Source organism: Hyperolius riggenbachi, chromosome 7, assembly GCF_040937935.1.
Source record: "Hyperolius riggenbachi isolate aHypRig1 chromosome 7, aHypRig1.pri, whole genome shotgun sequence".
Classification (NCBI taxonomy): Eukaryota; Metazoa; Chordata; class Amphibia; order Anura; family Hyperoliidae; genus Hyperolius; species Hyperolius riggenbachi.
The window spans coordinates 111,029,150-111,052,271 of NC_090652.1; the positions used below are offsets into that span (position 1 = coordinate 111,029,150).

At 44.6% G+C, this 23,122-nt stretch overlaps 1 long non-coding RNA gene across 1 annotated transcript in view; it reads left to right on the forward strand.

The window, feature by feature from the left end:
- Nucleotides 1-285: 285 nt before the first annotated feature.
- LOC137525622 (uncharacterized) overlaps nucleotides 286-23,122 on the forward strand; it is a 142,054-nt gene continuing 119,217 nt past the window's right edge. The window contains exons 1-4 of the long non-coding RNA XR_011022961.1: nucleotides 286-391; nucleotides 1,514-1,561; nucleotides 3,453-3,555; nucleotides 4,658-4,862. This is a non-coding gene — a long non-coding RNA (uncharacterized lncRNA). The remainder of the gene's footprint in view (nucleotides 392-1,513; nucleotides 1,562-3,452; nucleotides 3,556-4,657; nucleotides 4,863-23,122) is intronic.

Sequence of the window (23,122 nt, forward strand, 5' to 3'; positions counted from 1 at the left end):
TCCAGAGGACGTAAAATAAACTTCAGTCAGTTTTAAAAAGGCAGAGTAGGCAATGTTTATCAAAAATTCTGTATCTAAAGACCTGAACTAGAAAAAACAATGCCAACAAAAATGTACTCACCAACTCATCCCAGCTCTACTTTTAAGTCTACACAGTTTTCATCAACAAACCGGTATGTGTAGAGAAGCTATGAGGAACTTTCAGTAAATCTAATATTGTAGCTAACCATCGTGAGTGTACAAAGCTTAAAGTTGTGTAAAATATCTTTGTATTTTCACCACGATTTTCTCAAAGTCCACTCCCCAGGCAAGCTATGACTACTGTGATGATCACTACCGCAGTTCCAGAGGATCGTGCTTCCCTGAGCTGACTCACCTGACCTCTATTCTGGTGACTGATAGGGATGATAAATGAGATGCAAATAATTCTTAGTTCATGCAGGATTATTACCTCACTTTTTGTAGAATTCCCTATTACAGAGGGACCTTCCACCCTCCCTGTTAAACATGCCATACCAGCTGGTCAGTTAACATGTGTTGAGAGAATTGTCATGGATGATGACGTGTTGGAAGAGCAGAAGGGCATACTGAAAAATACGTTTTTGGGAAGGGGCTATCCTGTACGTAGTCTTGCCCCTAAACGTCGGAACTCTGGTATTGAACGTAAACAATTCCATATGCCCTTTGTTTCCATGTACAACACTAGTGAACTGATCAGCAAAGCAATTCGTAAACATTGGCATTTACTACAGAATGCTTTCCCTAGGGTACCTGAATTTCGTTACCCACCCATGGTGTCTTTTAAAAAGGCCCCGACAATACTTGACAAAGTGTTTCATCAACAATCCCCACAGGATATTCCTGTTGAGGGGAAAATGGGTGTTTCCCTAACCAACAGGGGGACCACAATTGGAGGGCAGACAGGCACCTTTCCATGCCTAAGTTGTCATCTATGCAGCCATATAGTCAAGGGGGGCTCGTTTACTCATCCGTCTCTTGGCACGCGGTTTTTCATAAAAGAACGTTATACGTGCGATTCGAGTTTTGTAGTATATCTTATTAAATGTCCCTGTGGCCTTACCTATGTGGGGATGACAACAAAGGCGCTTAAAGGACACAAAACTGCCATTCGTAGCAAGGATACCACACAGGCTGTATCTAGCCACTTTACTGAGGCCAGACACAATTGATCTCAGATGAGGGTTCAGATAATAGACAGCGTTCCCCCAAATTGGAGAGGAAGGCTGAGTAGATCTAATGAACTTGCAAGAAGAGAAGGCTGGTGGATAAAGAAACTCAATGTCATGGGGGGTGGGGGCCTAAACTGTGAATATGACTTAAGCTTCTGTGTTTGATGTTTTAGGGGTGTTCTCATGGCTCTAGACTGTGCTTCTGCTGTTTACTCCGTAGTATTTGTTATATGTAATCATTGACTGTTGTCTATGTGTCACTTGGGTGGAACACTTTAAAGGACTGTTATTTATTATTTTTTGTTTGTACTTTCTTATTTGAGCATCTTTCTGTGGATCTGACGTGGGGGAGGACATCCAGTGCAGGAGCGGTAAGCTCCTAACTATATTGTTTACAGTATGTAGATCCGCACGGTCCCATTACAATGCTTCCGTATATCGCGTTGCCATGGCGGCAGTGGGCGGTGTTATCTCTACGTTAGTAGTCACAGTGGGCTGCGCTCTTTGCTCTCCCTTTTTGTTTATGTCCAGCGTCGCTGTGATTGGGGGGGCGGCTGAGCGCAGCGCCTACTGGTTTCCTGACAACACGTAACTGTGACGTCACCCTCCACTGCCATCTATTGACGGCATGAGCTGATGCGGAAGCGCGATGGCTCTTGCTGCGCTGCTGGTGGCTGTGTCTCTCACGTTACATCGCAGGTAAGCTGTAATCTCTATGCATAAGTTCCCCATCAGGTCCGCTCACCCTAGAGGGCATTGCCATTGGTCAGTGACATTTTGAATTGATTGGCTAATTGGATTGTGATAAGGACATTAGAGTTGGGCCGAACGGTTCGCCTGCGAACTTCCGTGGTTCGCGTTCGCGTCCCGCAGGCGAACGTTTGCGGAAGTTCGGTTCGCCCCATAATGCACCATGGAGGGTCAACTTTGACCCTCTACATCACAGTCAGCAGGCCCAGTGTAGCCAATTAGGCTACACTAGCCCCTGGAGCCCCACCCCCCTTATATAAGGCAGGCAGCGGCGGCCATTACGGTCACTCGTGTGCCTGCATTAGTGAGAGTAGGGCGAGCTGCTGCAGACTGTCTCTCATAGGGAAAGATTAGTTAGGCTTAGCTTGTTCCTGGCTGCATACCTGTTCTGTGAACCCACCACTGCATACCTGTACTGTGAACCCACCACTGCATACCTGTTCATTGAACCCACCACTGCATACCTGTTCAGTGAACCCACCACTGCATACCTGTTCAGTGAACCTGCCACTGCATACCTGTTCTGTGAACCCACCACTGCATACCTGTTCTGTGAACCCACCACTGCATACCTGTTCAGTAAACCCACCCCTGCATACCTGTACTGTTCAGTGAACCCGCCACTGTATTCCTGTTCAGTGAACCCGCCCCTGCACTCTCGCCATGGTGCGCACCAGTCCAGCACGGCCGTCACTACACAAACAGCTGTTTGCGGTGCGTTACACGGTGAGTTTGGTGTGTCAGTGTGAAGCAGTACCTTAATTACACTACCTGATTGATGTATACACATGCAAGATGTTTTAAAGCACTTTAGGCCTGTCATTTAGCATTCAATGTGATTTCTGCCCTTAAAATGCTGCTTTGCGTCAAATCCAGATTTTTCCCGGGGACTTTTGGCGTGTATCCCACTCCGCCATGCACCCCTCCAGGTGTTAGACCCCTTGAAATATCTTTTCCATCACTTTTGTGGCCAGCAGAATTTTTTTTTTCCAAAGTTCGCCTCCCCATTGAAGTCTATTGCGGTTCGCGAACTTTTCCGCGAACCGAACGTTCCGCGGAAGTTCGCGAACCCGGTTCGCGAACCTAAAATCGGAGGTTCGGCCCAACTCTAAAGGACATGCTGCTGATGTTTTTAATATGGCTGAGTGGCTTGAAAAAGAGCTTGCCAGCTCGAAAAAGTTGGCTGTCGCTGCTAATGCCGTTTTTGATCTTTTGCTGACTTATATGTCATTTCAATGACAAATCAATAAAGAGCTAAATTTTATTTTTGTGGTGCCAGCCTCTTTTGCACATTGTACATTTTATGCAAATATATGCAGCTTGAAAATGGACCAATCAAATCCCACTCAGGTTTAAATTGATTGGTCCATTTCAAGCTGCATATATTTGCATAAAAATTTACATAATCGGAAATATTTCATTGATCATCCCTAGTAACTGCTGTCCTCCTTGTTTTGAGGGTTGTAAAGACCACCTTTGTGTTTAGTGATGCTTATATTGCTTTCTCCACAGGAAGCCAGATGTGTAGATGCAGACCGGTATTTCACTTGCAGTCTGGGATTTTACCAAGATGATGACCTGTCCTCACAACGCACCAACAGTGCATGTCTTGCAGGTAACCTCACATATGTACAGAGGGTTTAATTTGTATATCAGCTATGTGGATTAACTAACTGTGTGGATTCCCACAAAACATGAACTGTTGGTGGGTCATGAGGAGAGGTTTGAAAAACACTGCATGCCCCCCCCCCCCCCTAATTATTAAATAGGGCTTCTAGAGTCAGCCACTTCCATTTAACCTTGGCCAAGTATGCTATGTATTCATCTTGCAGTGTTCTCCACCATCATTAATAACCATGTTGGCTAGTACATTCTCACAGGCTCAACATTTCTGGGCAATAATAGCCTGTATTGGGGAGAAGGAGTTTAAAAGGCTAGGGAGGCAGAGGGGGGTTATTAGTTTAGGGTGGGGGGTTGCTGTCTTTTTAAAAATTGTTTAAAGTTTTTAAAAAAAAAGTAATAGCTTAACTCAATCATTTGACAAAAGTTTCCATCCCGAGACGAGGGAAATGCCTCTACACCTCAATAGAGCAGGGGAAAATCTCCCTCACTTTCCCTCATTATTGATGATAAGTAGTGCTTCCCACATCTAAAAACACTGACTGAAGCCAGAGAAAAGAATACTGGATTAATAGAATCACTATTGGTTTTGCCTAAATTCTGTCAGGTAAGTTCACTTTTGCACAGCACTATTTTCAGTTCAGATGTATATACATAAACACTGACATGCATTGACCTTAAAAGGACTAGAGACAGGTGCAATTGAAACAGGCCCTGTAAAGAGTTCATTGGGAGAAGGCACATTTGTAAACTTTTATAGCTATACTAGCTGGTGGAGTGCTATGCTGCTGGTGCAGGAGGCCATCTTGCCACACACGCCATCCAATAAGTGCCACAGCCAATCACAGAGGGCCAGGGCAGGAGGGGGAGTGTCCAGGGTGGACAGACAGTGGACGGCTTGGAAATGATTACTATAGATAATGATCACTATCAGTTAAACAAACTTCTCTGAAAAATAAGCAGGGCAATATTTCAGAGCTGGGAAATAAAGTTTAGACTTTTTAAAGCATATCTTTGCCCAAATTTATTCTACATAGAATCAGAAGGGGACAGAACTTTTTTCACGGTGCCCTTTTTTCATGCACGCATTTACACAGATCTGTACATCAGTCCTGAAAGAGGGACAAATGTGGAAGAAAGAGGGACAGAGGGACAGGGTACCTAAAGAGGCACTGTCCCTACAAAAGACTCTCTCTATGGCAGGAAGCTACAGTGAGTGATGTCTGGGAATCCCTAACCCGCATTTCACAACATTGAAACATTGGACTTGACTGCTGCACTGAAAACTGAAGCCCTAAGCAGGTAGGCATTTCAGCATTTAATTTTCAATTTTGACTATTGTGTATTTTTAAATGATAAATATTCCTACAGATGTTCTGCAGCAGCTCAGGCAGCAAAAATCCATCTCCATTCTCAGATATATCTGATCAGTGAAGTGCACCATCTGCAGACTCCTGATACTCCGAACAGACTCCCAACCAACAGACATCACCCCTCATCCTTGCAGGCAATTTACACAGCATTATTAAATTCCAAAATCCATTCAGCACCCTGCAAAAAAAATTCTGCTTTGTTATTAAGGCTGATTTCTTCTGCATAACCGCCCAAGGATTGTGTGTGGTGTCTTGACAAATGGATGCCCAACAGCAGAGTAATTTATTACCATCATTAGTTATAGCCCTAGTTAGCAACATTTTTTCTTATTTCTTAGAGTTTGGGTGTTTATTTTTATAGAGCGCAGTCAGTGTGTGCGGAGATCTTGCAATGATCGGATTGTGAACCGCCAGCATGCAAAAATATGAGAGGAAATGGTTTTCTCAGATGGTGAACTCCAGCCATACATGAAAATGTGCTTTTTGTAGACCCAGGACTCAGTTTACTGACAGACAACATTATTATTATTATTATTATTATTGAGCAATGGTTGAACAAGGATCAGAATGAGGGGAATAAAAGAAGATTTAGCCTCCGAAGCCATAGAGGGTGCGTCCCTGGCGCGTGAGGGCATACACTGCATCCATGGTGGTGAACATCTTCCTCTTGGCATGCTTGGTGTAGGTGCTGATGTCCCAGATGACGTTCTCCAGGGAAACCTTCAACACTCCGCGAGTCTCCTCATAGATGAGGCTGGAGATGCACTTGACAACCCCTTTGCGGGCCAGGTGGTGGATGGCGGGATTAGTGATGCCCTGGATGTAAACCTAGAGCTCCTTCCTGTGCCCCTTGGCACCTCTTTCCCAAGTACCTTTCCGTCCTTTCCTCTGTCAGACATGATAGTGATGCTGCTGCTTCTTCTCTGCTATAGAGACAAACTCTGCACATCTGCACTATACATGGATATGATTTCCAAGCAGGCTTTTTTTGTGGGGCATCTTCTTGTCTAAAGTTACTTTGGGGCTATGCAGACTAAACTTTGTATTTATGGACATGATTATTTGGAAGCATGCTGCCTTAAAGCGGAATATAACCCTGCATTTCAACTTTGCTCTAAAACATTATTTACAGCATATTATATGCAACCAGCATTTTTTTTTACTAGACCAGCATTGGAAGGGTTACACACAGAGCTTTAAAGTTCCGTGGAGAGAAATGCTGCCGAAGTTTAGATAGATACATTCAAGTAAACACAATGGGCTTGATTCACAAATCGGTGCTAACTGTTAGCACGCCTGTGAAAACCCCCTTAGCACGTCTAAACGAGTTTTCGCGCATAAAACTTTACGCGCGCAAAACTTTATGCGTGTAAAACAGGGCGCTCTCCGCGCGAAGTGCCCATTAAGGCCTATGGGACTTAGCGCGCATAAGACTTTGCGCGCGTAAAACTTTGCGCGCGCAAAGTTAGCACGCGATCTGATTGAGAAATCCAGTGCTAACTTACTTAGCACCCTGGTTAGCACGTCTAAAGACTTTAGACATGCTAAGTAGGTTAGCACCGCTTTGTGAATCAAGCCCCATTTAACAAGTGTGGAATGCGACACACACTCTGACTGTGCAGGAGCTCCTGGACACAGAGAGAGAGTGAGTCACATTCCTCACTTGTTACATTGTGTTTACTTAAATGTATCTATCTAAACTTTGGCTGCAGCAGCATTTCTCTCCACGGAACTTTAAAGCTCTGTGTGTAACCCTTCCAATGCTGGTCTAGTAAAAAAAAATGCTGGTTGCATATAATATGCTGTAAATAATGTTTTAGAGCAAAGTTGAAATGCAGGGTTATATTCCGCTTTAACATGATTTTTTTAAAGGGAAATGCTGTCTAAGCATATTATTTGGGGGGCATGCTACCTAAACTTGTTTTTGGAAGACATTCGGGATGGCCAATAAAATACTAATATTTCTGAGTTTTATTTATTTTATTTATTTATTTATTTATTGAGTTGATGCTAATTGCATGGTAATTTTATGCACATATATTCAGCTAGAATATGGACAAATTAATGCAGCATGCACTGCATTTGGATTACAATTCTCAAGATGAATAAATGTGCATTAAAAAAAACATAACATTTGCAGCAACTCATAATTATTATAAGCTTGACAGCTTTACACTTCCCTCATGTCCCAGTGTGTGTTCTCCTCCTGTGCTCCCCTAGACTAGTACATTTTGCAGAGCTACCCATGCAGCAGAAGCTGTGCTGATTTCACCTCTCAGCCAAGTTCAACGATGTGCATCCCCCTCTCTCCGCCTCCTGATTGCTCTAGTACCTGGCATCTCTTCCTGTATGTCATGTGACATGCACAAGATCAGTACTAGAGGGAGCAGTAGGTGGAGTGAATAGGCGCACAACACTGGACTCCAGCTACTTATGCAGTGGGAAGCTCTGCAAACCCAGGGGAGCACAGGAAGGAAAAGAAGTAGCATGGGGGCAGAAAGGTGGTGCAGAGGACAAAAAGGTGGCACAGGTGGATGAAAGGAGGTACAGGGGGGTGGAAAGTGGCACAGGTGACAGAAAGAGGCACAAGGGGAGAATGTGAGGTACAGAGGGGGGCAGAAAGAGGCACAAGGGGACTGAAGGTGGCACAGAGGAACAGAAGCTGCAACAGAGGGGGATACTGGAGGCACAAACAAAAAAAAGGGGGGCACAGGGGGACAGAGGTGGCACGGAGGGACACAGTGAAGGCACAGGGGGCAGAAGTGGTACAGACAGGGACACTTAAGGCACAGGGGGAAGCAGTGGAAGCACAGAGGAGGCACAGAAGAACAGAGGCGGTGCAGAGGGAGAAGCTGCAGGCAAAGGGGGGCACGGCAGAGGCACAGGGACAGAGCTGGAACAGTAACACAGTTCAAAAGGGTGACATCGCTCATTCCCCGTACCTACCATGGAATTGCAGAAAAAGGCCTCTTACAGAGGTAGCAAGCACAGACTGTTAGACTGACTTACAAACAAATTCAGGTTAAGAACGCACCTATAGTCCCTATCTTGTGTGCTAACCAGGATATGAACAGGAACTCTTCACAAGCCACTTCCTGTAGTAGAGAATGTTAGAATGTCAGGCTACAGTCTTCTCAGGAATCTGTATGGGCCCGTCCCCTATAGCAAGAAGAGTCACAGCTAAGCAGCATCTCTGTGCCCACACAGCCTGTTGTGAGCTCTGCTTACTAAGCTATCAGATAGTACAGTTGGAGCTGTACAAAGAGTTGAGTTTTTAAGTGACTTACCGTATATATGAAATGCTTTCAGACAGAGTATAAGCTGAACGTCATCAACCATTTCTCTCATGCAGGACAGGGTTTTATTGCATTTCAGTGACTGTTGCTGATTCCATGTTTTGTCATACGGTAGGATGTAAAATACTGTGTTTAGGCATGTGATTCATCATCTAATCAACGACTTGGAGGACTTCCCATCCTCTGACTATGTGGAGATCAGCAGAATAAGGGGAGTAAGCCAACAATTTGAGAAACAAAATATATTAGTGGCATTAAAACATGTTTTATTCATTAATAGGGCTATCATTTAATTATTAATTTAATTATATTTACAAGTCTGCCTGTATTTTTGGTGATTATTCCAGGACAGGAGACACAGACTTGTGGACATAGCAAATGAGTAGCTATAAGTAGCTTCAGCGGAGGGAGGAAGAGCATAGGAAGTAGTTTTTCAGTGGTGAGAGGTATATATGGGAGGCAGAATTCAAGTGCGTAAAAACGGAATCACACATGGCCATTGTGGTACTGAGAAGGCCAACAGAGTCATAGCCAACACCCACAAGCAAAGTAGTTGTTTGTATTACGCAAAGTTACGCAAACGTAAAGCAAGTTACAACAAATTAAGCAAACATAAAGCAGTGCATCATCTTTGTAAAAACACAGTAGAGGTAACAAGCACTTGACAAGTTACGTTTACCAGAGTTTATCAAATATACCCCGGCATCTCAAGAATGAGACATAGATTTGATAAGAGGTGTGCAGCTACTCTAAGCTGATACTGTATATCTACTGGACAATAAGATTCTCAGGGCGATTCATGTCATTCATGAGCCCAGCCTTATCCCACAAATATTATCCTTTATTACTTATTGTTGCTTTTCAGTAGTGTAAATCCAACAAAGCTGGCACCACCTTCAATAAGATATAAGCTCTTCATTAGAAAAGCCATTAAAGGACTTCCGAGGCCAACTTTAAAAAAAAAATGTGTGTCATTGTAAGTGGCTTCTGAAAGCCACATGATGTGAAAATAAGTTGTCCCCTTTAAATGAGCACAGCGTGCGTGCTGGCACGCACCTGGGTTCATCAACCCCCCTCCCTCTGACTACACTAATCCTGGATGCCTTCATGGGGGTCCGGGTCCCGGCTTAATGACGTCATCAAGCCGGGACCCGATCCACTCTGCACATAGAGGCTGTCAGCGGTACTGAATGGAGGGGAGCCGATCGCCACGCAGGAAGAAGATTAAGTGAGAAATCTTCTTTGTAATTCCCCATGCTGTCCGATCGCAGCATGGAGGGGGGGGGATCATTAAAGAGACACCGCTGATCTGTTGGGGGGGGGGGGGGGAGCAACACACATGGGATTAACAAAGGGGGGAGGGGGGGTAAAGGGGCACACACACCTAGCTATGGAGGGGGGGAGGGAATAGACACATCCAGCCAGCTTTGGGGGAGAGGGGCCAAAGATATACATCTGGCTTACTTGGGGGGGGGGGTACTAAGGCCTGGCTGGGGGGGGATATCCAGAGGCACATCTGACCAACTATGGGGGAGGGAGGCATATGTAGGTGCACATCTGACTTACTAGGGGGAGGATCAGATTATAAAGAGAAAAAAAATAACTAAATAAAAGTAGGACACAAAATGAAAAAATGCATTTTATTTCCAAATAATTTATTGTAATCATACATTGTACTAGTATTGAAATTTAAATAGTAAAAATAACCAGGGCAAATGGAAAAGTAAAATGTGTGGGTTTAATTTACAGCAGCAACTTTTATTTTCAAACTATAATGGCTTAAAACTGGGAAATAATGACTTTTTTCATTTTTTTACCCCTTGTTCCCTTTAAAATGCATAGAAAATAATATAATTCTTAGCAAAAATTGCCACTCAAAGAAAGCCTAATTGGTGGCGGAAAAAACAAGGTATAGATCATTTATGTATGATAAGTAGTGATAAAGTTATTGGCAAACGAATGGGAGGAGTGTGAAATGTAGAAAATTATTCTGTTTTTTTAGGGGGAAAACCCCAGGGACGCGAAGTGGTTAAAGTGATAATCCAGGCAATTGATAACTCCCAGTGCAGCTTGGCATATTGGCAGGATGAAAGTGAATATTACTCCAGGTTCTTGCCTATTTCTGCCGTGCATTTAGAAACACTGGCAACAGCAGAGAGATCCTGGCTGTAAGTGCTAAATGGGAGTGTCATCATGTTGTAACCACTCCACCGGTCCGGTGTTTGTAAACACATTACCAATGCATCTGTCTATCCTCTTGGCAGTGCCCAGGAAATAAAGGCTATCCTCAGACAATGGAAGGAGGATGCCTATGAATGTAAACATTTTGTAATTTGGGATTTCACAAACACACCGAACACTGTGTTGTCTTTATGGGTGAAAAAAAATATCCAAACTTCCTGTCAGTTCTAGAAATCCATAAATGGTTTTTAGGTGTGCACAAAATGTATCACTACTACAGTATATCTCCTAATGATCTAAACGTCGTTGATCTAGTGATCAGCAAACGCAATGGCTCTTACTAACGAAGCAATAATTAAGCAATGTTCTGTGTGCAGTTACTATGGTTACCATTAATAAATTATCTGTCATCATTGTAAGTGCTCTAGACTGATGAATAACTAAGCATAAGAGGCCAAATGAAGCCTATTATTAAATAAAGGTCACTGATAGGTCTTCGAGGGTTAGATCTGAATACATCCCGAGATCCATCTCATTTCCACCTAGTTGCAGGACTGCCGGCTGTTTTGTTTTTGGCATGAAATGTATAGCAAGGTCTTCCCTCCCCAAACCCATTATTTTCATTACATAAGTCACTGGGGCACAGGCAGGAGGTGATGGGCTAGCTCTACAGTGCTGACATAAGCGTTCAGAATACGAAAGGAAGTTAAACAACTTGGCCAGGGTTCCATTTTCTCCTTTCTCTCCTTCTGCCCATTGCTCAGGATCACAGATGGCTGTACAAGCCGTGTGCCTCCACTTCATTAATATAGAGGTTAGAAGCAGCTAGCTCCACTTCTCTTGGTCTGGTTTCCATAATGTAAAAAAAAGCGCTGGACAGATTTAGAGCCATATTAACTAAGCTGCAGAAGTCAGCCAGACAACGGGTACCTCACTGCTTCATTCAAATTAATAAGCCATATGCCATGGTGACACGGCCTGTGAACGAGACTGCATGGCCACATGCGGCTCTCTCTTTTGTACCAATTTCTGCTATATTGGTGGGTTACAGAGAGAGATCACGATAAAGTATAGTCCCAGGGTGATTAGGAACCATTAGAAGAATTCACATTAAGTACTGTCATGCACCAAGCAAAGCTGAAGAAACAAGGCCTCAGGTTTCTCCAAAACTTGTGATCCCAAATAACACAAGTGATTTCGTTTCACCAAGTTTTTATTAGTAAAAACCAAAAGAAACAATACAAAGTGTGTGATAAGATAACTCCATGCGGAGTGCGGATGAGCAGAAAATAAGCATTATCAGCATCAGTTGTAAAGTGCACATAATGAAATTTACATCCATAGTACTCAAGAAAATAATAAGAAAACAAAACCATCAAGGGATGAAATGGCAGGTAAATCAACATAGGAGACAAAGCCAGGGCAGGAGTTATAAGCCAATAAGGGATCCACCAAATATGATACGACCCGGAGACTCAGAAGAAAGCCAAATAGGACAACCCAACATAATCCACATGATTAACCAATGTCTAATGCTGGATCCACACGGTGCGTTCGCGCACTCGATTTCCCGCTCGATTCCCGTCGATTCGTTTATTTCCAACATGTCCGATTTGGATTTCGATGGATCGTTAGGTCGATTCGCATGCAAAGTATGCCAAACCGACCTAACGATCCATCGAAATCCAAATCGGACATGTTGGAAATAAACGAATCGACGGGAATCGAGCGGGAAATCGAGTGCGCGAACGCACCGTGTGTATCCAGCATTAGAGAAACACAAGTGATTTAGAAATAAAATAATGCTGTGAAGGTTAGGTACTTTCCTACTTTACTACACCATGTAGAATATCACAATTAAGATAATGTCATGTTTCCTATCCCTCAACCCACCAAACAACCCAGCACTATAATACTTCATTAGAAAAAAAAAACATTCCTAACACCATAAGTGAAATATTCAAATGCTGGTCACATGAGATCTTTATGAGTCCCATACTTTTCCTCTCACTTCTGTGCATTCTGTTTCTGCTCTGCTCTCCTATTTTTACCCTCTTTACTATGCGTGCATGTAACCATAGCATGCATAGCCGCTAGCAAAATATCACCAATACTGCTCATTAATGATGGTGTTTGAATTTGGGATGCTGCATTCACAGACCCGAGTTATGATGAACATCGCACTTTAGCACCCAAGCTAGTGGACATGGATGGTCACGGGGAAGTTACTCACACACCACGCTTCACGTGGCTCAGATACTTCCTCTTTCCTGCTTGGGAGGAGGAAGCACCAGAACCACGCGAAGCACGACATGGACCGCAATCCTGTGATCCTGTCTACTACCTAGCAGCTTATTGCATAATTTGTGATTCTGAATGAATAATCTGAAATTCCAACACCAACACTACTGCTGATATTCTGCTATGGTTTCTACCTAAATCTAGCCCTACTAATTTCTGAGATATATCACCTAATAAATACTCATATTCTTCTCAGCCACATTTTATTACTTAGCTGCTTATCTGTAACTTCACACAGTGTTGTTCTATCAGACTCACAACACTTGGTTCATTTACAGCAGTGTCTTCCTACAGTCTAGTCCCTGTTGTTTTAACTTCCTAAATGACCCACACCTAATAATTTTGTTCTGAACAAGTTGGGGGGCTGAGATTATTTAAAGAGGAACTGTCATGAAAATCTTTAAATTTAAAACATACAAATAAGAAGTATGTTTTTTCCTAAGTAAAATAAACCATAAATTACTTCTCTCCTATGTTGCTGTCACTTACAATAAGCAGTAGAAATCTGACATTACTGACAGGTTTTGGGCTAGTCCATCTCTCCATAGGGGATTCTCAACATGGTGTGAGAAAACGCGGAAAAGCCGCCGCAGGTACTCAAGGTAAGGCGGCTGATTCCGCGTTCAACATGGCAGTTTGCGCGCATGGGCCTGCATCCACTAGCCTGACGGAGTGCGGAGAAACCGCCGCATGCCCAGTAAACAAGGCGTCGGATTCCGCGTCCGACGCGGCGGTTTGCACGCATAGGCCTACATCTGTCCGCATGGCGGAACGCGGAGAAACCGCCACGTGCTCGGATAGCGGTGCGGCTGGTTCCGCGTCCTGCACAGCGGATACATTGCAAAACAGGTCTGGTGTGGCTGGGACCGATAGTCCACACAGGTTCAGAAGGACGCGCGCGCGCGTTGAGAGGCAGAGCTTTTATGTCAGCCAGAAGAGTGTCAGTTGACCAAGCCGGTCAGCTGACAAATTTACCACTTCCTATTGGTCCAGCACTTAGCGGAGGCGCTGGAGAGCCTTAGGATATATATACTAGGTGCTGGTCATTTCTCTGGTGTCTGCCGTTGCGATCACTACGTGGTAGCACTCAGACCTTTTGCTAAAATCTGTGTTGTTATTTCTCTGTTGTGCTTCAGACTAGTTCCAGGGTGTTGATGATCAAGGAACTCACACCCAAGACTAGGGAACTGCATTATCATTCTGTTATGCTTCAGACTAGTTCCAGGATGTTGATGATCAAGGAACTCACACCCAAGACTAGGGAACTGTATTACTATCCTGTTATACTTCAGACTAGTTCCAGGGTGTTGATGATCAAGGAACTCACACCCAAGACTAGGGAACTGTATTACCACTCTGTTATATATCAGACTAGTTCCAGGGTGTTGATGATCACGGAGCTCACACCTAAAGAATAGGCATTGTTATTATCTGTTATGACTTCCTGCTTTCCTGACCATTCTCTTGATCTCTGAATTGGTACTTCGCTATATCTGATACTCTGTTGCCGAACTCTGCTTGTCCTTGGATTCCGATTCTGTCTCCTGTCTTTGTACCTGATCTGTCTGTCTGTTGCCGACCTGGCCTGTCCGACCTCGAGAACTATTTCCCCTGTTGGGAGATAGTTCACAGACCTGTCAGTGACACTTCACCCCTGGTGTCACTCACACTCTGGTCCTTCCCACTCTCAGCCTGGCTCCGCCCCTTGGGGAGCCTCAGGCCATTGGAAGGAATCTGTTCTTTAGGCAGTACCTCCTACTGCCTTGCACCCTCTGTACGGGTGCCCTCCTCGAAGTATTACTGTTGCACCAAACACTCAGATATTACTCAGGTGTCCAGAGGTTAGAGATATATCTGATTATCGGTGATACTGCAGATCATCTATAATCGGGTATATATCTGTATTCTCGGTAATACTGCAGATCACCGATAATCAGACCCTCTCTGTGTTACACCGATCGTGGCCTTTATTCTTTATGAAGACATTCCCTGAAAAAGATTTATACAAAGATGCTGGCCAGCCTCCCTGCTCACTGCACACTATTTTGGCAGTTGGACAAAGCAACTGCCATTCACCAAGTGTTTTTAAAAATGAAGAAAACCCTGAGAACCCCCCTATGAGAAGATGAGCTAGTCCAAAATCTGTTGGTAATTTCAGATTTCTGCTACCTACTGTAAGTGACAGCAACATAGGAGAAAAGTAATGTATGGCTCATTTTACTCTGGGAGAAATGTACTTCTTATTTGTATGTGTTTTAAATTTTAAGTCCCTAAGTCATTTACTAGAGTTGGGCCGAACCTCCGATTTTAGGTTCGCGAACCTGGTTCGCGAACATCCGCGGAAGGTTCGGTTCGCGTTAAAGTTCGCGAACCGCAATAGACTTCAATGGGGATGCGAACTTTGAAAAAAAAAAAATTATGCTGGCCACAAAAGTGATGGAAAAGATGTTTCAAGGGGTCTAACACCTGGAGGGGGGCATGGCGGAGTGGGATACATGCCAAAAGTCCCCGGGAAAAATCTGGATTTGACGCAAAGCAGCGTTTTAAGGGCAGAAATCACATTGAATGCTAAATGACAGGCCTAAAGTGCTTTCAAACATCTTGCATGTGTATACATCAATCAGGTAGTGTAATTAAGGTACTGCTTCACACTGACACACCAAACTCACCGTGTAACGCACCGCAAACAGCTGTTTGTGTAGTGAAGGCCGTGCTGGACTGGTGCGCACCATGGCGAGAGTGCAGGTTTTGGTGGCTTTACAGCCCATATGGTCGCCTGGCTGATGTAGCTGAATGACAGAACAGTGACTGTCCAGCTGATCAAATTTGGTCTGACCACAATGAGGTATGCAGTGGCGGGTTCACTGAACAGGTATACAGTGGCGGGTCCACTGAACAGAACAGGTATGCAGTGGCGGGTTCACTAAACAGAACAGGTATACAGTGGCGGGTTCACAGAACAGGTATGCAGTGGCAGGTTCACTGAACAGGTATACAGTGGCGGGTCCACTGAACAGAACAGGTATGCAGTGGCGGGTTCACTAAACAGAACAGGTATACAGTGGCGCGTTCACTAAACAGAACAGGTATACAGTGGCGGGTTCACAGAACAGGTATGCAGTGGCAGGTTCACTGAACACAACAGGTATGCAGTGGCAGGTTCACTGAACAGGTATACAGTGGCGGGTCCACTGAACAGAACAGGTATGCAGTGGCGGGTTCACTGAACAGGTATACAGTGGCGGGTCCACTGAACAGAACAGGTATGCAGTGGCGGGTTCACTGAACAGGTATGCAGTGGTGGGTTCACAGAACAGGTATGCAGTGGTGGGTTCACAGCACAGGTATGCAGTGGTGGGTTCAATGAACAGCAGTGGCGGGTCCACTGAACAGAACAGGTATGCAGTGGCAGGTTCACTGAACAGGTATGCAGTGGTGGGTTCACAGCACAGGTATGCAGTGGTGGGTTCACAGAACAGGTATGCAGTGGTGGGTTCACAGCACAGGTATGCAGTGGTGGGTTCAATGAACAGGTATACAGTGGCGGGTCCACTGAACAGAACAGGTATGCAGTGGCAGGTTCACTGAACAGGTATGCAGTGGTGGGTTCACAGCACAGGTATGCAGTGGTGGGTTCACAGAACAGGTATGCAGTGGTGGGTTCACAGCACAGGTATGCAGTGGTGGGTTCAATGAACAGGTATACAGTGGCGGGTCCACTGAACAGAACAGGTATGCAGTGGCAGGTTCACTGAACAGGTATGCAGTGGTGGGTTCACAGCACAGGTATGCAGTGGTGGGTTCACTGAACAGGTATGCAGTGGTGGGTTCACAGCACAGGTATGCAGTGGTGGGTTCACAGCACAGGTATGCAGTGGTGGGTTCACAGCACAGGTATGCAGTGGTGGGTTCACAGCACAGGTATGCAGTGGTGGGTTCACAGAACAGGTATGCAGCCAGACAGGAACAAGTTAAGCCTAACTAATCTTTCCCTGAGAGACAGTCTGCAGCAGCTCGCCCTACTCTCACTAACGCAGGCAGCACATGAGTGACCGTAATGGCCGCCGCTGCCTGCCTTATATAAGGGGGGTGGGGCTCCAGGGGCTAGTGTAGCCTAATTGGCTACACTGGGCCTGCTGACTGTGATGTAGAGGGTCAAAGTTGACCCTCCATGTGCATTATGGGGCGAACCGAACTTCCGCAAAGGTTCGCCTGCGGAACGCGAACGCGAACCACTGAAGTTCGCATGGAACCGTTCGCAGGCGAACCGTTCGGCCCAACTCTATCATTTACCACCCTTATCCTGGCTTCTGCATAACATTTGGTGGATGGAAAAAATATCCACTCTCTAAATTCCATTATGCATCCATTCCATCAAATATGGTCCCCATGAATTTCCCGTTTTCCACTTGGCCAACCAACAAATACCACAAACACTGGTTCACATTACAGCTGGGGGCCCAGGACTCTCTCACTGACTGGGGCCTCCAAACCACCATGCAATACCCAGAGGGAAGTGTGGGTGGGCCCTGGACCTCCAACAAATACGTAAGTGTTCTTATGGTGATGGCCCAGGGGCGTAGGAATAGGCCCTGCAGCCCCTGCGCCCGCGGGGGGGCCCGGCCCCCCCCTGGGGCCCGCTTGGGGCCGTTTTGTGGGTGCTGGAGGGGTGGCAGCATGAGGGGAAAGCCTTGCCCACAGTCGGCGGGGAGAGGGGTAGTTCCCCCCTCTCCCTCACCTCGGGGCTCTCCCCTCTGTGCTCCCCTCCAGCTCGTAAGTGTCTGTGGGGCTGTGGTGGGCAGCGAGCGGCGGGCAGATACATACCTGCTTCCGTGCGTTCCATCGGAGACTTCTCCCTCTAGCGGCTGACGTCACTTCCGGAAGTGACGTCAGCCGCTAGAGGGAGAAGTCTCCAATGGAACGCACGGAAGCAGGTATGTATCTGCCCGCCGCTCGCTGCCCACCACAGCCCCACATTACTGCTGCCCTCATTACGATTTTCAGGTGTCTGCTGCCCACATTACGATTTTCAGGTGTCTGCTGCCCACATTACGATTTTCAGGTGTCTGCTGCCCTCATTACGATTTTCAGGTGTCTGCTGCCCTCATTACGATTTTCAGGTGTCTGCTGCCCACATTGTGATTTTCAGGTGTCTGCTGCCCACATTACGATTTTCTGGTGTCTGCTGCCCTCATTACGATTTTCTGGTGTCTGCTGCCCTCATTACGATTTTCTGGTGTCTGCTGCCCACATTACGATTTTCAGGTGTCTGCTGCCCACATTACGATTTTCAGGTGTCTGCTGCCCTCATTACGATTTTCAGGTGTCTGCTGCCCTCATTACGATTTTCAGGTGTCTGCTGCCCACATTGTGATTTTCAGGTGTCTGCTGCCCACATTACGATTTTCTGGTGTCTGCTGCCCTCATTACGATTTTCTGGTGTCTGCTGCCCTCATTATGATTTTCTGGTGTCTGCTGCCCACATTACGATTTTCAGGTGTCTGCTGCCCTCATTACGATTTTCAGGTGTCTGCTGCCCACATTACGATTTTCAGGTGTCTGCTGCCCACATTGCGATTTTCAGGTGTCTGCTGCCCACATTGCGATTTTCTGGTGTCTGCTGCCCACATTACGATTTTCTGGTGTATGCTGCCCACATTAGGATTTTCTGGTGACTGCTGCCCACATTGCGATTTTCTGGTGACTGCTGCCCACATTGCGATTTTCTGGTGACTGCTGCCCACATTGCGATTTTCTGGTGACTGCTGCCCACATTAGGATTTTCTGGTGTCTGCTGCCCACATTACGACATTCTGGTGACTGACTGCTGCCCACATTAGGATTTTCTGGTGACTGCTGCCCACATTACGATATTCTGGTGACTGCTGCCCACATTAGGATTTTCTGGTGACTGATGCCCACATTGCAATTTTCTGGTGACTGCTGCCCAGATGGCGATTTTCTGGTGACTGCTGCCCACATTGCGATTTTCTGGCCCACATTACGATTTTCTGGTGAACACTGCCCACGTTACGATTGTCTGGTGAATGCTGTCCACGTTACGATTTTCTGGTGAACGCTGCCCACATTACGATTTTCTGGCCCACATTACGATTTTCTGGTGAACACTGCCCAAGTTACGATTGTCTGGTGAATGCTGTCCATGTTACAATTTTCTGGTGAACTCTGCCCACATTACGATTTTCTGTCCCACATTACGATATTCTGGTGAACGCTGCCCACATTACGATTGTCTGGTAAATGCTGCCCACGTTACAATTTTCTGGTGACTGCTGCTCACGTTACTATTTTCTGGTGACTGGTGCCCACATTACGATTTTCTGGTGAACTCTGCCCACATTATGATTTTCTAAAGGCCCACATTACGATTTTCTGGTGAACTCTGCCCACATTACGATTTTCTGGCCCACATTACGATTGTCTGGTAAAATGCTGCCCACTTTACAATTAATTTACAGTGAAACGCTGCCCCATTACGATTATTTGGCACCTATGGGGGGGGCCCCATCCAAATATTCGCAGGGGGGCCCAGTGATTTCTAGTTACGCCCCTGGGTGATGCTATATAATCTACTTAGAAAAGAGGAAAAACGGCCACTAAAACCACCATACATACAGCCGTCCAACCAGGAGCAGGGAATCAATATGCCAGGCAATGTGTGGAAAAAGGATGTACCGCTACACTGTGTGGTCAGTTAAAAATCCAATCTTTATTGTCTTAGCTATGACTAAGCAGCCATGTCTGCTCTAATATGTGTGATCTTTTATGCTGTGAGCCCATAGATGTTACAATAAAGATGGGACTTGTAACCGACCAAACGTGTAGCAGGGCATTCGTTCTCTACACATATAATCTACTTAGCATTATTGATTTGCTATGCTTGATAAATACGCTTATTTGTAGAATAACTCTGTGTTTATCTTAGATTGTTACTGCATCTTTTTGCTTTATACAATGTTTGCCCCTTTCATCTTATTCCCTATCAACTCCTTACAAACCTCCCCTCTTCCATTATACCTGTCCTAACCTCTCTTCAAACTTTCCCTCTCCACTGGCATTTTTTCTGTTTACATTCAAGCAATGCCTCATAACACCCATACTCAAGAAACCTTCTCTGGGCCTAATGTCCTCCCCAACTACTGGCCTATCTTTTTATATGTTTTTTTTCTTCCAGACTACGTGAGCAACAATTTATTTCAGACTTAGTGCACTCCCTCTTTGATCAAATCCAGTCTGGCATCCGACCCAGTCATTCAATGAAAACAGCTCTAGTCAAGTGTTGAATGACTTATCAACTGCTAAATCTAAAGGTCCCTACTCTCTAATCAGGTCAACAGGGTCTCACAATCAGCAGGGGCCCAGATGACCTCTTAATTTTCGGTAATCGGGCACCTAAGTAGTGATTTTGGCACCTGATGCGGCTAGTAGCCAATTCCTTTAAATAATATTATTATTATTATTATTGATTTATAAAGCGCCAACATATTCCATGGCGCTGTACAAAGTAAGAAACAAACATAATGGGGTACATAATAATACAGACAATAGTGTACACAGTGTACAAGATATATAATTAGTGACAAAATACAAAGAATGATACAAAATACAAAATATAGAATTGGTAATGAAAGTGATAAAAGTAACATGATGAATAAAATGTATAATGAAATCCAAGACACAAAAGGGGGAGAGAGCCCTGCCCTTGCGAGCTTACAATCTAAAGGGAATGGGGGGAAACATATTACATATTCCTCATCATAGAACTGAGGAGGGATGAGGAACAGAGGGAAAGGGGGACCTTCCCTCCAAAACTGAGTCTCCTAGGCCATGGGCCCAGTTGCGTGCTTTCAGAAGGGTTTTGGAATCGGATGGCGATTCCAAAACCTCTAAGTTAATGAAAATCAATGGAGGTGGTGCCACATTAGCAATCCTAATCTTCTTAAAGAGACACTGAAGAGAAAAAAATTATGATATAATGAATTGGTTGTGTAGTACGGATAATTACTAGAACATTAGTAGCAAAAACATTGCATCATTCTCTAACATTTGTAGTTTATACATCACTCATCATTTTAAATGTTTTTTACAGAACAGGCAGTGAATTTTTGTCCTGTACTGAACTGTTCTCTGTAAAAGAAAAAAATAATACAGTTAAGATAGATAACAGCCTTCAGAACACAGAGCTCTCTGCGACTTTGAAAGTGGTGGAGGTCAATGGCTTTTTTGCATAGATAACAACTGGAGTTTCTTAACTCTTCCTGTACTGGAAACAATATTAGACTTATGTCTCTGCTGCTAATTGTAAGGCTTGGTGGTGTATTCTCCACAGTCAGCATGCAACGCATGAGCTGGCGTGGAGGAGGTACACACACTAGCACAAGGAAACAGGCTATCCCTAGTATAGTGGAGGGGAGGAGTGACTCCAATAGGAGATTTGTGGCGCACAGAGCCGGTGCAGATCTGACAGCCACAAACAATGCTTTCGTTATAACGTCTCAGTGCAAAGTAGCGCTGAGCGCATAAACCAGAACTGAGGAGATCAGGACAGGTAGACAGAATGAACGCTTGCTAGCTAGCGGCTACTTAGCGACAGCAAGCGTCCAAAACCAGACAGACTGGAATGAGGCAGCCAATGCGATGCGGCGATGGCGTGCCTCACAAAGACAGGACAGGACAGTCAGAAAATAGCAGGATTAAGATAGATGAACGTAACACAGATAAATATACAATAAGTATGTTTTCCTAGCGTATTACAATTACAGCTATCAATGAAACTATTTGTAACGTCTGACTAACATATGTATATATCGGCAATGAACCGATATATGATATAAGCAGGAACGCTGACTAGGAATGGAGTAATACAGGGAACAGGACTCAGAAGGATTCGCTATCTCTTCGCAGAGATGAACGCAATCCACAAACGGTAACAGAACAGGATTCAGAAGGATTCGTTATCTCTTCGCAGAGATGAACGCAATCCACAAACAGTAACAGAACAGGATTCAGAAGGATTCGTTATCTCTTCGCAGAGATGAACGCAATCCACAAACGGTAACAGGACAGGATTCAGAAGGATTCGTTATCTCCTCGCAGAGATGAACGCAATCCACAAACGGTAACAGAACAGGATTCAGAAGGATTCGTTATCTCTTCGCAGAGATGAACGCAATCCACAAACAGAACCAGGAGCAGGGTAACTACCTCAGCACGGGTGGTCATGGTACGCGCAACCTACCAAAACGTGCTGGAAAGCTGACTAACTGCACACAGGATATAAACAGTTCGTGTACGTATACATCAGCGACACTGATGTATCAACGTAACACAAATACAAGGAAAATAATAAACGTGCTGGTATGCATATATATTGGCAATGAACCAATATATGATGCAAAGGCCAGCAAAGTATCTTTAGAACAAGAAACACGATCGAGGGCTGAAGCGACAGCAAGACAGGCTTAAGCTGAAGCTATGAAAACCCAAGGAAACCCTGCAGGAAGCAGATCTTTATACTGAGGTCATCCAATGGGAGCAGACATGCAGATTCCCACACAGGTGAATGATAATCAGTCACAAGCTGACAGCAGGGAAAGGCAGACAAAGCTATGCAGCTTGCATGGAAATAGATCAGAACTGCCTGAGCTGCAGCACTACTGCTTCCAGCAATACCTGCTGCAGCAGCGATCATTACACTAATGCTTTATTTCTTAGCTGTACTACACATACAAATCATTATATCATCATTTTTTTTTTCGCTTTAGTGTCTCTTTAAATCGTAATTGTGATGCCTACAGCATTTAGCACTTGCACTTCAATATAATTAATAGGATTGAAGAAAAATCGCATTTCAATAACTGATTGATTCTGATTAACTAATGATCCTGCAGCCCTTTTACTACCAAACCTATGAAAATGGCAAATCGCAATCGCTGTACAAACTGCATGATTTAAGTTCAAAATCATATACAAAAAACCTCTAGAAATCACTCTGAAAAATGCTACAAAAATCGCTACCAAAAGTGCTCAGTGATAATGTTAGCAATTTGCCAGTGTTGCTTGCGAATTTTCGCCAAAATCATTTTTGCATCAAAAATGCTATTTTCGATTTTGAGAAAATATGGTCAAAGAAATTTGCAAAAAATTGGGAAAAAGTTGCTATTTTACAGCGAAAAGTGCGAGACCCGTTTTAGTGTGACAATTTGCAAAAAATTTGAAAAATCACAAATTTATTACAAAATAATTTTCGATGCCATTTTTGCTCGAAAGTCAAATTTTACAGTATTTTCATAAAAATGAATGCCAAAAGAAAAAAGGCATATCCGCTCATCATGGCAATTTGCGCTTTCTATTGAGTCCCAGCCCTTAAGATGTATGACTGTGCTAGACA